The sequence below is a fragment of the Rissa tridactyla genome, chromosome 1 (genome assembly GCF_028500815.1).
Source record: "Rissa tridactyla isolate bRisTri1 chromosome 1, bRisTri1.patW.cur.20221130, whole genome shotgun sequence".
Classification (NCBI taxonomy): domain Eukaryota; kingdom Metazoa; phylum Chordata; class Aves; order Charadriiformes; family Laridae; genus Rissa; species Rissa tridactyla.
Window position 1 is genome coordinate 71,385,811 of NC_071466.1, and position 15,698 is coordinate 71,401,508.

Consider the following 15,698-nt stretch of genomic DNA (forward strand, 5'->3'; position numbering starts at 1 on the left):
TGTAAAGTGCACAACTCTGAAAGATGCTGCAATTTGCATGAACATTGAAATGCCCAAATCTAGTTTAAGTACAAAAATGAAGGACAGAAGGTGAACCTTTAACTTGTACAACAGAGTGGTTTCTCTCACATGAGTAACCTCAACAGGAAAATGGCAATGCTAGTACTATGGCAATGCTTGATAAGATCAAGGACGTTATTATCTAGACTTCTGCTCAATACTATTTCACTGAAATTAAGAGACCAAATTAAGTTCCCTCTCTAGTGTTGCCATTATATAGTGTCTGAGAATGTATTTACATGCCTTTTATTTTTTTTTCTTTATTTCCTTTGAAATAACTCCTCTGTAGAATAACAGTGTCTCTCTTACATACCTATTCACTCATCGATCCTAAAACTAGGAGCTGATACAGTGTCATAGATGATATGGCAGCAAAGCTCTTCAAGCTTCTCTTTTTGTTTTTTGCTTGCTTTGTCTCTTCGCATTCACAGTTAACAGGCTTGCTCTGTATAAAAAAAAAATAAACAGTAATTAGTTCGCCATAGGTGTGTTTAATTTGTATTGTCACAAATAAAAAGGAAAAATAACACCTCATCTTTTTTGGGCTTAATGAGATCAGAAAAGTATTTTCGTAATTGAAAGAAAGACTCTTTTAAATAAGATCTTTTATTAGGAAGTGAGAACAATATAAAGTAGGCACCTTCCAGTGAACTGTTCTGTAAAATGGCAAACATGTTAATAAACAAAAACAATTAGATTGTGAGTGGACTCCTTACTTTACAAAGATTAAAATACATAAACATAATAATTCTGAGTGCTTGACAGGATTACACAGGCTCTAATTTTAAGTTATGCCATTTTGGACTGCATAAATACTAGCCAGCACATCCTGCTTCTGCCAGTAATGAGAAAGGTCCCAAGAAATCAATGATATGGGAAAAAGGAAAAAACAACTGGAGCAACAGGTGGTTCTTCTTATCTATGGATACTGCATTACTTTACCATTTCAAGAAGTAAATACTCAGCTGTTGCTGTGAAGGTGGTCAGCCGCGCCACCAAAGTTAGCTGGTTTCCACTTTGGTAACTAGAGTTCATTAAAGATGAACATCCACATCTTATTGTCAATCTTTTTCTGCAAAAGAATTATTGTTAATCAATTTCGATATAAAGGTCAGAGAAGAAGAATGCTATATCTTCTGCCCAAGCCTGGTCATTCAGTCAACAGAGAGAGCCAGTACAGTATTTTCCAGAGGAATTAAAAAGACAGACAAATAAACAAACAACCAAACCACAAAATGGCAAGTCATAGATCAAGCTAATGGTGCAGTGCTGCTGTCCATGGAGAACAACATTCCTGCCTGACTTCCCAGCACGTGGAGCACTTGCTCTTACTTTATTAGCCAAGCAGGACTCACTTCTGCCTTCCCAGAGCACCCAGAAGTCCCAGGAACAGAGAACTGGCCCCATCTATTATGGTAATAGCATTAACACCTGCTCTTTCCAGCCAAGGAACCTTATTTATCATACGGTCACCTGTAGCAGCAAATCCCATAGGTTGACAACATGCAACACAACTCATTTCTTTTTGTTTCCTCTAAATTTACTATTCTATACCATTTAACTTCACTGACTGCCCTCTTGTTTATAAGTCATGTGACAGGAAAAAAAGAAGGTCATGACTCATGGTTTAATTAATCACACCTAATTAATCACACTTTCAGGAGCCTCAAGTAGGTATAATATCGAGAAACAGACTTCCTTGCTGTGCCTTCTACGCAGTAACATTGATCCAGAGAAAAGGGAGAGTGTTCCTGTCCCTCAGGGGCGTAACTCCCAGCCATTGACTTTGCTGGAGAATCACTGCAGGACTGCATGGAGGAGACATCTTTGGGAAGCAACTGTCCCACAGGAAGGCATGTTTCTAGTGCGTGTTTCCCACACTTTCCATAGAAATGCTTGAAAAGCATGCAGAAGTCATTGATCCACAAGTGCTCAAAACCAGGCACTTGCATAGTCTATGTTAACATTATTCTGGCTAAAATAGATAAGCGGTAACATGCCTTGGCTTGTGGGATGAATTCCTCCCAGGTAACTGCTCTCTACCTGCACAACAGGAAAAAAAAAATTGTGGTTCCTCTTTTGTTTTCTCCAGACGAATAAACCTTAAATTGTTTCTTGAAGTGTGACATGTCTCCAACAGAGAGGGAACACCCTGATTCAGAGCATTGTGCCTAGTGGGTGTCTCTGCAAGGTGGCAGTGACAAGGCTTACTGTCCTGGGGCTGGAGAGAGAACTGACCTGGGGTGTCCCCTCCTTTTGGGGACAAAGAGAGAAAGATTGGCACCATGGTTAGGAGGGGCGCAAGGTGCATGGATGCAAGTTCCTCTTCCCTCTGGTTTTCCTCTCTCTAGAAAACGGGAGCTCTCGGAAGGAGGAAAGTACTCTGGACCCTACTGACTCTATATGTCATTGCTTCATCTCGATGCAGAAGGGAAACATCCTGGAGTCCATTTTTCTGGTGGGATGGGTGAACTTTTTCCTCCTCAGCTGGAGCTGTGACTGAGCTGTGAGCTGAATTGCAGGCTGACAGCAGCGATCCAGTAAGATAGTGACTTGATGTTTGGTGGTTATCTTGATTTGGTAGTGCAGCGGAAAACGATTCGTACTTAACTCCACATAAATGACGCAGGCACAGCTACGTGAAAAATCCTACGGGAGCAGCAGCAACTGCATACGGCTTTTTGGCTAAGGATTAGCTGCCTTTAAAGAAGGCTGCCCTCCCTAGATTGAGAACTGATTGCAATACCTTCTTGTCTCTTCTTTACCTCAATCAATAATTTTTAGGGTTCAAAATAATCAGAGTGCAATAATTTCTCCCCCGGAGCAGTCATACAGTGATGAATTACATACCCCAGTCTGCATAAGTATGAAAGAATAAAGGCAAAATTTGAACAAAACTTGCTATACTGAGGCAAAACACACGTCTCTGCAGCTGACAGATATGTGTCTTTCCTGCTTTGCAAAGCTTAATACTTAATGGGAACAAACTTTAGTAGCACAACAGACTTAAAATCCAAACAAACCAGCCCAAAACTCAGTGATATGTGCCCTGCGTGTGTCTTTAAATACTATTAAAATTGAATTTGACTAGACTTGCTCAAATCAGACCTGTTATCAACAACACATTGTCTCAGGAGACCAACATTTGTCCAGTTAGGGCTTCCTTCATTAATCGTCCAGCATCAAGCGAGCCAAATCCAAATCTGTGGAGAAAAAGCAATTAGATATTTTAAGCAGTGATAAGAACACCACAAATAATCAATTTCTATGGCATTAGCAGCTACCTGGCCCAGCAAAAGTCTATAAAAGCTAGAATTTATTGCAGAACACCAGACAGTTTACAGAGCATTGATTCTTAGTAGTATGCATAGATTGCTGGATTTAAAGAGAAATCCCTAATGGTTCTTACCTTTAATTTTTTTCCTTTTAAAGGGAAAACAAGGATAAGGTGTTCGTAAGGCCAAACTGCAGCAAAACAAATGCCTAAAGACTGTTAAACAGAATTTGTTTACCTTTCAGACAAACAGAATACCACCATACCATTTGATAGCAATTATAAGCAACCTGATGCATAAACTTCATAAAAGATGAGAAGCTAAATACAATCATAGTATTCTGTGGTTAGAAAAATATTAATTGTGCTTATTTTTAAAGCATTTATTGCACCCGAGAAACCAACAGCCTAGAAATCATTTTTGCATTTGTTCAGTTCATGAATCTTTAGGCTTTAAAGCCTTCTATTCCTCCACAACGATCTCATACTAGAATACTTTAATCTGCATTAATCTGTGTGATTTTTAACTGCTTATAAAAGCAAAACAAAAGGCAATGCAAAACTTAGCAAGCAAAACCTTATTGCCTGCAGCGGACAGCACAATTTTGCAAAATATTTCATCTTAATATTCCCAAAAGACAATTTCTGTAGGTAGATGTTGTAACTGATCCTTAAATGTGACCCTAAAATCCGAACTCAGATTTCTAGGCCAACAGGCTCAGAAGTCGAAAGGGACTTTGGCGATCGTCTCGCCTGACCTCCTGTATACGTACACCAGTATCTTTCTGCAGAAGCTGGGTTAAATCATGTCTTTCAGAAAGATGTCTAATCTCATTTTAAAAACTCCGAGCTATGGTGAGTCCACCTCCTCCCCGGGTAAGCTCTTCCAGGGCCTAATTACCCTTACTGCTAGGAAACGGTGTCTTATTTCAAGGTTGAATTTGTCTAACTTTGCATTCAAATACTGGAAACGGAGTGTTTGAGAGAGAGCAAATATAAGTGACGTGATACATTTTATACTAATCCTAAATCAAAAGATTATGGAAATAGAGAAAACATGACAACTAAAGCTCTAGTCTGGCAAACATTTATGCAAGGGGGTAGCTTTCTGCATTGGAAATGGGTTCTTTCAGTTCAGCAAGCCTACACACATGTGCAAAGTTATACCAGGGCTTCAAATAAAATTTAAAAAGAGGCACTTGGAGTGACTTTTGCTGCGAAAAATATTAGGCATTAATTAATAAAGGCAACCTCTCTGTACCCACTCTGAGCAGCCTTTGAGGCGGGATACTATAAATTACTACTAGAAGAAGAAAAAGTGAGAAAACTTCCTGTTGCAGAAATCTGATTGCTGCCGTAGGGAGATGACTGCTGAAATCCAAACACAACCCAAGGGGGGAGAAAAAAAAAAAAATAAGAAAAAGAAAAAGGAACGAATAAAAAAAAAAAAAAGGAGAGTTGTCAAGATAATTAAAACTTTGCAACAATTCAGTAGTGGTGCTGATAAAAACAGCACTGCTGGCTGAATGCAAATAAGATGGTAAAGGCCCTGTTTGGATTATGGTAATTACTCAGTCTGAAGTTAGCTCCCGCCACACACACATATGAGCACACACATACACACACAGCAGTGGAGTGGAACCTGACAACCATACTTGGCGTGCGATCATAAAATTCCCTGGCACGCTCTCAGGGTGCCATGTGGAGCTATTTGTACAGTTAGGTACGGGACTCTGCGGCGCAGGAAATACCAGCGGAAGCAGGGCTGACCCCCCTGGCCTTCAGCGAGAGCCTGCCCCCCCCCGCCCCCCCCCCCCCCCGCCAACACCCCCCATCCTGCTTATCGCTGGCCTGGATTCAAAAGTGATCTCTGGAGAAGGCAAATCAATCGAACACATGTTTGGTCTAAAAATGTCATTTTGGAATATGCTAAGATATTTCCTTACATTAGACCGTTTTGTTTGCCCCAAAGATTTGTCAAGTGCAATTGAATGCATACACATCACAACGCGCGCCGGTGCCAGAACAAAATAATTTCAATGTGTCCTTTAGTACTCCGATAAAATGCAGGCAGTCAGTGTTGAAACGAGATGCCCTGTGAAAGTCTTGTGCGCACTGGCATCCTGCATTTCTTCCAGGAACTTGTTTCTTTAAAATTTGGGACCCGTCCAAATGAGCAGATTTTGTGTAAGAATGAGGAAGGGGACCAGCTCAACCTCTCCTCTTGCCTTCTAGACGGAGGAGTTGAGGCAGGCTAATTTATGTGATGAAAAATCATTAAAGAAATTACGATTTCCAACTCTGATTCCTAAATAATAAAGCCTTTACGAGGACAATATCATTACAAATAACCCTATTAATGCGTTGATTCAGCTTTAGAGCCAATTCTGATATATGACGAAGATGTGTTTCTTCAACAATTTTCGCAAGTTAATATTAAATAATATTGGCACACACATCATTTTTATTACTAAGTTCTTTGATTTGTTCACCCTGCACAGTTCTCTACAGCTGTGTGTTTTATGACCTACCCATCACAGGAGAAACTCCCATTAGCACCGGCACACGGCGGAGGAGATGTGAACTTTGCAATCAGCCTTCCCATCCTCATTCTGGTTTCGGTTAGCGCTGAAAAGGCTGTTTCGAGCAGATCAGAACCGACGCAGCCCCGTCGCCACGGCTGAAAGCGCACCCGTACTGTGAAGGGCAAGCTTCCCTGCCTGGCACGTTCAAAGTCTGCCGAGACTATATCAAATCCAGATTTATCCATGACTGCAGATGCCAAGATACAGTCCTCTGACCGGCAGGCTCCCGAGGGAAGGCACCCACTCCTCCCCCTCCTCTCCCCTTCCCACCACCTTCACCCCCCACACCTTTTTCTCTCTCTCTCTGCATCGACCTGGTGTGGCTGCTGTCACACACACACACACACTCACTCACACACACAGACGCACACACACACACACGCTCACACGCTCACACACACGCACACAAGGGCATCAGCCTTGAAACACTGTGAGGTGCTTGGGTTGCCGTGCTTCTTCTGAGACACAAATCGGTGTGCGCAATCCTTCGGTGGTGTAAGCGTTTCTTCCCTTTTTCCGAAGAGCGTTGCCTTAAAAGAGGGAGGACTCTGCCAGCTGATAGGCCACAAATCAAAATTACGTGATGCATCTTCTGAAATTACCTTGGTCAAGTTTACACAAATGTTTTCGCTGAGATTTTTGTCTCGATTAAATCAAATAAGTATAAAAAGGGAAAAAAAAAGGAAAATTAAAAACTGCCACGATCACAACTCTTACAAATCACCTGACAGTATTAATTCGGGACTAGTGATTGTACAACAGAGGAGAAACAATTGGTTGCAAACATGTAATTTCAGTTTAGAGATTCGGTTTGACGGGGTTATCATGAAAAGGGCGGTCAATACAAATTACACATATGACCTTAACATCATCCTTTCCACTTTCCCATATTTTACGCATATTTAATCACCTGCGGTTACATTTGACAAGATGCAAAAGTTGGGCTATGATCCTAAAGCAATCAAGAATGTTAAGCAGTTCAGAAATGGCACAGTGTTACTTTGCCATAAAATATGAACATTTATGAAGGACATAATAATATATTATAAAGGGAATAATAAAAAAAAAAATCTGTAAAAGATTGCTAGATGTTAAAGGAAGTCTAATGAAAATGCACATTTATTAGTTCACATTAGGCAAAAAGCACTTTATAACTATATAGTGTTGCTATTGCGATAAATGCAGTATTTGTACCAAAACGCTCAGTTCTTCTCACTACTGAGAGATACGGGATTATGTGTCTTAAAATTGAGGAATAACGATAAGACTTAAAAGACAAATTGAGGACCCACAAGATCTTGAATTTTTGTATTATATATAAAATTCCAGAATGAATAATAAGTTTCTGGACCCTTTAGTGTTTTGCACTGCGTGGATTTTTTTTTTTTTATTAGTGTGGACAAGTAAATTTTATTTGATAGCTTGTTGTATTTAAAGACAGTGTAAAACTCTCATTGCAAACAGTTGTTTACAGTGCGCTTTTCAGCACAAAGCTGTTTTAAAGCTCAATTGTGCATTTTGCAGATAAAGTGGGAAAACTAACTGAAGGCTGTATTGTAAGCAGTGGTTGCCGTGGAAACCCCAGTTTCAAGAGCTGGTTCTCCATTACCACTTAATTTAGGCTTCCTAATTGCATTCCACTAAATCGGTAGCGACAATATCTGCAGAGCAAAACTGCATGCCCAGTCTAGCGCAAACCTCTTTGAAACAGGCTTTTTGAAAGCCAGGAGCTATAAAAACTCAGCATGACGTGGAGCATATGAGAAACCTGTAGTTCAAATGTACTGCTGCTTGCTTTCTCATCCTTAGTAACTTCAGTGCGCTCCACACCAATCTATTAGTTCAGTCTACCTTAAAGATCATAAAGCTCTGCCATGTGGAAACTCATCTGTCCACCAACACGTTGGTGCAAAATAGATTTAATTGTACTCCCAACCCAGTATCATGTCCATCTTATTTTACTACACACCAGCAGGTAGCCGGTGCAGAGCCTTACTTTCCTTGAACTGCCCTTGCTCCATAATACGAGGAGAACAATACTTTCTCAGTTTAAATCATTTGCCACTGTTCAGCTGTGCAGCAAGCCAGACCGCCCATATGTGACCTAAAGAGAGCCTTGTCAGAACCACTAGACATAAAAGCATTCCAATTATCGACCACACTGCTTTAATAGAGGAGGCAACTAATATGATAGTGTAAGTGATTCTGCCACTGAGAAGCTCTTCGTCACTGTCAGATTAACACTTGAGTTAAACTCTTGTAAATCAGTCACATTATGCCGTCGGTTGAGAAATAAACACAGACCTATTACGCTTAGAATTCCAGAGGGCTCTCCCCACCATCCAAGTTGCGCAGGATGCCCTATTAATCTGAATTTTGTCATGTTTATTATTTTGCAATTACTAATGTGGGTAACGTTGGAAAGATTTAAGTTGTCTATGATTAGATTCTGAAATGGATGCACATGCCTAACAAAACCTTCTGCGAGGGAAAAAGGAGAGAGAGGAGGAGAGAGGAAGAGCGAGGGATGTAGGAGACAGCTTACGTGTAACTTCTGCCTGGAAAAAGCCAGCAGACCACCGATTTAATTAAATCCCATAACTCTTTCTTTTATTAAAAAAAAAGAAAAAAGCACAGAGCATTTAAAAGCAAAATACTTCAGTGTCTTCAAGCACAAGACCTCCCACAAGCTCACAGCGAAGTGCACCTCCTAGCCGCTAATGTGGTTGCATTTGAGCCCTCTAATATGTATCAAATGAATGCTGAAGTTGAAAATAATAAGTAAACAACCCCTCTTTCAATGCTTCCTTCCCTCCGCAGTATTATTAAATCCTGGTGAAATACCCTTAAGTCATACATTATCAGCTCATCGTCAGCTATTTTATTTCTGCAGATTTTCTCAAGTTTCTGAATTGTCGTCTGCTCTACCTGAGCTGCTTTGAAACCAAAATGAACACACCTTTGTTTTTGATACCGAGGTTTTGGATGTGAGAGAGCAGACAGATGAAGATTGTTAACACAAGCTGGGGGTTCATTTTTAGTGATGCAGTTCTGCCTGTTCAACGGAGCCCTTTCAGGTGGGGAGCGAGGCTGGGAGAGGAGGAGATGGGGTCAGGGACCAGAAGACTGGCTGTTGAGTTTGTTTGGTCCCAGGTTACTTCTAGCCAGATGGACACTCCTCAAGGTTTCCAGCCATCTCCTCTTTAGATTTTAGGAGCCCTATCTGGAACCAAGGCAGATTCTCCAATTAAACATATGTACCGATCTTTCTAAAAACGCTGATCTGAGTTGATATGCCGGTGTGTCCCAGGGCAAAAGCAGCAGCCACAAAGACATTTTAGGCTAAACATCTTTCTCACACTATCATCTTTCTCCTGCAAAGTAGGGAAACAAGCGTCATGTTGCTTTCTTCTGTTTGGGTTTCTGCAAAGACCTTCTGGACGCACAGGGAGAAAACGCTGGAGGTAAGAGGGGAGGAATAGGAAGGAGTTGGCACCACTGTGCTAAGACACTGCAGAGAAACTTATGGAAAGTTAATGTGGTTGGAAACTGTTTTAATCTTTGTATTTCACTTTGCTCTTCAGAAGGCCCTTAAACAAAGGAAGTGGCAGAAACCAAGGGAAGGGCAGTAAAACTATATTGTAAGCTGAGGAAAGTCAGAAAGGACACTTTTCCACTCTGTCTTCTAGTGCAGTCTATCTTCTAGTCCATATGTGGAAAAGTTTGGCCTTGAAAAGGCTGTGTGGGAACCTGAGGGAAGAAACCCCTTGTCTCGGATGAAATGAGTTGGGGCAGAACTTGATCAGAGGCCGCCCCAGGCACCATCCACAGCAGATCAAACTTTCCTCAGGTAGGTCTATAGGAAGAGACTGTAGACATACATCACTTTCTCTCAGCAGCCTCTAAAGTTGGAGTTAACAGATTTAAAAAAAAGTAAAAACAACTAAAAAAAAATCCTTGTCAGAGACATGTTACATTAGAGAAAAATTCTGTTTCTCGGTTTAGGTAATACATGTCCGGAGAACAAGAAAGAAAAATTAAAAAGCTCTTGAGAGACAATGGGCTCTATTCTGTCCTCACATGCATGGCTTAGTTACAAGTGGGCTTTGAGCCAACTTCTGTGCTCAGCTACACACGTGCAATTTCCTTTGGCTTGAACAGAGCATATATTTTTATGGGCAGAATCTGGCCTTTTTGTGTATGGGAATTCCTATGATTTGTTTGTTATTTGTATGGTGTTACGAGGATCAGGGCCTCATTGTTTTGAGCTTTGGGAAAACAAGGCTCTTTGTACTGTCCACTGGAGAGATTACAGTCCAGGAGAGTGAGCAGCGGGTGAAGGGTGTGGGCAGTCTAACCATCGGTCCTCTGCACAGCTAGATCTGTGCCAATTACAAAAAAGCGTACGTAAAATTTAGCCACCTAGAAGATAACTGAATTTCTTGACATGGAGTGTATTCAGACGACTGAAAAATTCTCCCATCCTTCCCCGCCCCCAGCACGACACTGCTTCCCAACCCGTGTTTGCTGAACTGTAGTCTTCAGCCTTAAAGCTGCTTTACCCTGGGCAGGTTCTTGGTCTTGTTTCAAGCACCTGCTTTTAACAGGGTCTGCTCACCGCTGGAGCCAACTTCAGTGCTCAGCTACACGTGCGTGTGGTTTCCTTTGACTTAGAGTATATATTTTTCTGGGCAGAGTCTGTCGTGTTGGGGTATGGCTCTACACAGGCACGGGAGCCCAGCTGGCTCCCCTTTGCTTGGGGCTCGTAAATGCCCTGGCAGAGGCCACAGAGGGAAGAAATTTGAAGGAGCTGCAGGCAATGGCCTTACTGCTCTGTTCAGGGGCCATATCCAGCATCCGACATGGCACTGGAAGAAGCAGGAGGATATTGGTAGGTGGGAATTGTGCAAACCAGGTCTTTGAATGCACTTCTATATGCAGTGCTTCACTGCTTAGGGACCAGCACAGTGCAAGAAGCCCTGTGGCAAGTAAGAAACCAGGGGGGACTTATGCTCCCTTGATGGAGGTGGAAGAGCGGGGACAAGTCAGAGGACTTTAAGCCCTCAGAAAAGAGCCAAGCTAGCATGTTCAGTCTCCTCTGCATGCCAGATGCCTGTCTGTACACCGGCAAAGTGTGGCTGGGGTTCTGCAGGTTTGAGAAGGAAGGGTTTCAGGGCAGGGAGCAGAGCCAGGGAGCAACTGCTCTCCGTCCCTCGCCACCCCTGGCGCCTTTCCCAGTGGAAGTCAGAGTGGGAATTAACACACATGTAACTGGTGTGGTTCCAGCTCCCCAAGAGGAAAACAACATTTTTTCAAGCTATATGATTCTTGTTTGTAGCTACGTGACACGTTATTTAATGACTGTGAAATACTGCATTGTTCTGATCTTGAAGATGTGTACATCTTTGGAGGACCGCTCTCATTTTTCTAAATGCTTTTTAAATGCAACATTTACAAACACCTTCATTTTCTTGTTGTTGCTGACTCGCTCATTGACATTTTAAGCTAAACAGCATATGGCTTATAGCTTTGTACAAGCAATTGTATACAATTCATACATTTTCTGGAATTAAAAAGCCTTGAAAACATGATGGCAATTTTCAGAACTATAGGTTTTTTTCTTAAGACTAGGAGATCTGTGAGGTCTATTCTTCATTTTTACAGATTTTTCCAAGTGATCCAAAAAGAGTTGCTCAGGACACCCCATTTCCTGGCTGCAAAATAACAGTAACAACACAGGTGGATATTTAGATGTTTAATTCCCACGTGTGTTCAATATGCTGTGCGGTCTTTAGATGGAAAGGTATTACTGGAGTGCAAGGTATTAATTATTGTTATCAGCATCTAAGACATCTCTTGCTGAAGATTTAAATCAGCTTCCCCTGGAAACGTAGGAAATAGGATTTAAAAGGACCTCCTGCATCAGGTTCAAACCCCAGCTTTTGCTGTCAACCACACATCATGTAATTGGTTTCATGAAGTGCTCAAGTTTCACACTAGAAGCACCGAAGTTTCTTGCTCCCCCTACTCTTGTTGGAGGGCTGCTCCAGGATTTCATTCCAGCGCTTCCTCCTAATTTCCTGTTTGAGTTTATTCATGGCCATCTTATAACCATTTGTTCTTATGTCAACATTGTCCTTTAAATAGCTCTTCTCCCTCCTTGTATATTTATAGACAACAGTTATGTTCCCTCTCAGCCTTTGTTTTATTTGTGTAAACAAGTGAAGTACTTTTAGTCTTCCTTATTAGATAGCCTCTACTCCTCCTCCTCCCAGTACACCTTCCCGGTGCTTGTCCCAGTTTGCGTTAATTTTCTTGCACAAGGGTGACTCAAGTTGTACACTGTGTGCCTGTGCTTTGTCTAGAGCAGCAGCATTCCACAAAAACCAGATGAAAACCCCACCAATGCTGGATAACTCTCCCTCATCACACTTTTGTTTTATAGGCAGCACTTATCTGAGGCTCACAGCCACCTTTTATTAGCAAGGAGTGTGATCCAAATTGTCTAAGTACCTAACTTGTACCTCTCTTTTTAGCCAGCTGCTGAAGCAATGCCATCCACCCAAACTGGGTGTCTAAACCCACTGCTTCATTATTTGTCTTCTGAAGTGTACCATCGTCAGGCTATACTCCTGGATTTCACGTGGTCCCTTCCCATTCCTTTGCTTCCCCTTCCTCTGCTTGGTCTATCACAACTCGATACTGGTCATTTTTCCTAGCTTTGTGTAACCAGCAAATTTCAATATCACCTAATTCCTTTTCTGTAGCTTGGTTATTAATGAAAATAATGACCCTCTGAAATGATCAGTCCTAAGAGCAGCCTGTGTAGGACTCCACTACTAATCCCTGCCCACCCCAATGGATCCTTTTGCAGCACGACCCACAGTCACCTCTTCTTCAGTAAGTTCCTTACAGATCTTTGCTTTCTGCAGTTTAAATAATACCCCTCCCCCCGCAACGCCCTATAATATGATTTACGGATGCCCACAGGAGTGAGATCTATTGTATTTCCTTTCTTTGAAAAAAACCCATTATTTATGAAGAAAGTTATGAGAGCAGTATGGCATGATCTATTTTTGGTAAAAACCTGATGTATTTCAACGCATCTCTCCTTTCCTTCAAAATTAATTTTAAAACCTGGCATGCAATGAGAGAGTATTATGAATCCGAATAAATGCCGCAACAGTCGTGTACTTGGTACTATAATGGGTTAATTGCTGCAGTGCAGGAGGCTGATAGGGAGCCACAAGAAGGTGCATGCCTTAATGAGGAGCTGGTAAGGAGCCCTGGGGCATGGAATAGGGGCTAATATAAAGGAGAAAACAGTAGGATAGAAAGCCGAGTAACCCAAATAAAGGTATATTTGCTCTTTACTTGTTTATGCTGCAATTACTACTGTCTTGCATGAACGCCAGACAAAACTCAGAAACGCTAAAGTAACTCAACGAAATGGAAGTGTGCATGGGATATTTCTGTCCCAGACTTAATTTTCTATGTTTTAACGTTTCACTGGCACTCCCTATTATGTTTTTTCTCAAAACAACAGTGAGCTATGAGTTAAACTGAAAACACAGACTAAAAATTACACTGTGGAGCACTGCTTTGATTGGTGGACATACTGTTCTTACAGTCAATACTTCTGATTTCTGGGGAAGCACTGTGTTTCCAGGCTACATTTTTTTTTAAAAGGAGCAATTTTTGAAAGACATCAAGTTCACTTGGACTAAGGACAGTTCAAAAAATATTGAAAGGAGTAACTCCAACACGTGGTTCAGAATAGGTCCACTGCAAATGCATGTTACGCAATAACACTGATTAACTTTGTACCACTTTGTTCAGGCTTTCAGGTAAAGCTACCTCCAGTTAAGATTTCAGGTGGGTCGGTAACACATAAAATATAAACTTTGTCTTAGTATTTTGGATTAGATCAGTTCTTTCTTTCTTGGGGGCTGGCTGGCAGGGGGGGAACCTTGGAAGACATGAGGAGCAAAACCAAAACAAAGTTGCTCAAGTCTCAACAAATATTTAGCTTGCTATCCTGTCCAGAACGTTTCATCAATCTTTTGCTATTTGTCCTACTTTATGCAATAATTAGATACCTTTTAATCATATTTTCTCCAATAGCCTATTTTTTAAAGTAGATAACTTTTTGTCTTTATACCTGGTGCTTTAAAATATATATACTTTAACTGTAACAGCACATGGTATCTGATCTTCACAAATTGCTAGTTGCTGGATGTTCCTCTCTAGGATTAATTAACTGTAGTAATAAATCAATATTACTGTAAATGTAACTGGGAACAAAATCAGTCTTACTGGTATATTGATAATCACCTAGGTAAACAATGGAGGTAGCTTCCAAGTCAAATAATATGATCCTCAAAATCATTTTTCTATAAAACACAGGTAAACACATAGTCTTTAAATAAAAATTATGGAGAGCCCCGCTGAAATATTAAGCTGGAACAAAATAAAAGAGAGTTTACCTAAACATCAGCTCTACTCTTTTTCTTTACCATTCTTTTATTTTCTTTTTATTCTGATGGATCTTTTCTTTTTTTTTTTTTCCTTTTGCCCTCCAGCCTTCTGCTTCCTCCTTGCTTTCTTTACTGTAGAAAATGCCACACATTGTCAGATGATAGGTCTCTCAGGTCTAATATTCAGTCTCTCTGAAAGTACCAGTGTATCAGGTCTGTTCCTTGTCTTTAACAGAGACTGACCTAAAGCCCGAAGCATGGGATTAGCATCCTTCTTAGAAAACAGATAAATACAAGTATTTTGTACTATCTGTGTAACTATTATTGCCACGAGCTAATTTTACACTGTGGCTGGGGAGGGGAAATATTTTTTTTTTCGAGACTTTCCAAAGATCAGCTTTTACTTTCAGGCAGTATTTCCTTACCCTCGTGTGATGATAGGAGAGGGAGGATGCAGGTTCCTGATTGACCCCTACTATTATTCTGCAAATATTTATCCTGTCAGCTCCTGTTTTGTTTCCTTCCTTTATTTCTGAAGTCTCCCACTCATTATCTGTTACTAGCATTTTTATTGCTGTGTGGCCTTGGTTTTGTAGGGTCTCTGTGCTAAGTGCTGCATAAGCATTTAAGAAAGCAATGTCTTGCTCTGAGCAGCTTATAGCCAACACACAAACAGGTGAGGGAGCAAGAAGTAATACACGTATTAAGGAGCTGTGGTGCTGGGAACGTGGCACGCACATGTGTGGATGCGTGCCCTGGAGTGGGATGTCCTCCCAGAGAAGCAGCGTCAATTTTACACCACCTCTGATGACACCCCTCAGCACAGACGCCTCGACGTGCTGTGTTGTGGCCCTCTGTGTCCTGGGGTTTGAGCTGAGGACCTGGTGGGTGGCAGGGGGTGACGGGGAGTCAGCAGAGCTACAAGGTCGGTTGGGAATCTCTCATAGCCCAGAGGCAGGATGCCACACACAAACCTCGGGGACAGCAAGCCCGGTGCGAGCCGCCCCCTCACTCGGGGAAATGGGTCCTCAGGAAGAGGAGGGAGAGCTGCCGTGGGCAAAATCCTGGGGGAGGAAGAGGCAGGAGGAGGGTACTGTGCGGTTCACCAACTGTATGGGGAGTGTGGGAGGGGGGAATCTGGTAGTAAATAGAAACAGATGGGCAAGTTCACAGGAGAAGAGGTGGAAGAAGAAAACAAGTCTTTCTTTGGGAGGATGGTGGGAATGAAAGCTGGGAAGCTCGGAGAAGGCGAAGCATCCTCCTTCTTGAGATGAAAGACTTGCCCCCAATATGAAAAATCCA

General features: G+C 41.7%; 1 long non-coding RNA gene across 1 annotated transcript in view; it reads right to left on the reverse strand.

Moving 5' to 3' along the window:
* Window positions 1-390: 390 nt before the first annotated feature.
* LOC128917144 (uncharacterized) overlaps window positions 391-15,698 on the reverse strand; it is a 37,459-nt gene continuing 22,151 nt past the window's right edge. The window contains exons 2-4 of the long non-coding RNA XR_008469182.1: window positions 3,169-3,263; window positions 1,003-1,132; window positions 391-505 (exon numbers count right to left, since the gene is read on the reverse strand). This is a non-coding gene — a long non-coding RNA (uncharacterized LOC128917144). The remainder of the gene's footprint in view (window positions 506-1,002; window positions 1,133-3,168; window positions 3,264-15,698) is intronic.